Source organism: Octodon degus, unplaced genomic scaffold (assembly GCF_000260255.1).
Source record: "Octodon degus isolate 3935 unplaced genomic scaffold, OctDeg1.0 scaffold00074, whole genome shotgun sequence".
NCBI classification, from domain to species: domain Eukaryota; kingdom Metazoa; phylum Chordata; class Mammalia; order Rodentia; family Octodontidae; genus Octodon; species Octodon degus.
Genome location: NW_004524650.1, coordinates 519,213 through 519,807, shown reverse-complemented (window position 1 = coordinate 519,807; position 595 = coordinate 519,213).

Genomic DNA, 595 nt, shown 5'->3' with positions numbered 1-595 from the left:
CGTGTAACTGCCTTAATCTCCCAAAGTAGACTATTAGTGCACATGTTACATGAATGGACCACAAATAAGCATGTATAATGAAAGATTTCAAGCTATATGAGTACTTACTGTATGATTACATTTTTAAAAATTATAGAAACAAAAAATTCTGCAGTTATAAAAAAATCAACAGTTGCCTGAGGATGAGCATAGAAGCAAAGTGACTGGGAAGAGAGATTGTGAAAGAATACCAGGAAACATTCAGAAATGATGGAAATAATCCTAACTGTTATGATGGTTTCATGTGCATATACATATACAAAACCTTGGTATGGTGTTATATTTTAAATATGTTCAAAAATAATTATAGGCTCGGAGATAAAAGAAAAAGAAATGGTATGTAGAAATTACTTTCCACAAGGGACTCATGGACTGCTTTCCTTTGCAGCCTATAGTTTCTGGTACAATCTCACCACTTAAGTTAGGCTGCAAACTACACAGGTATTAGAATTCAGATTTAATTTGAAAAAGTTTTAGATCCTTAGGCAAAAGTGAATTGTACAGATTGGTGTACTTAAGTTCTTATACAGGAGATTACAATAGCTATAATAAACTA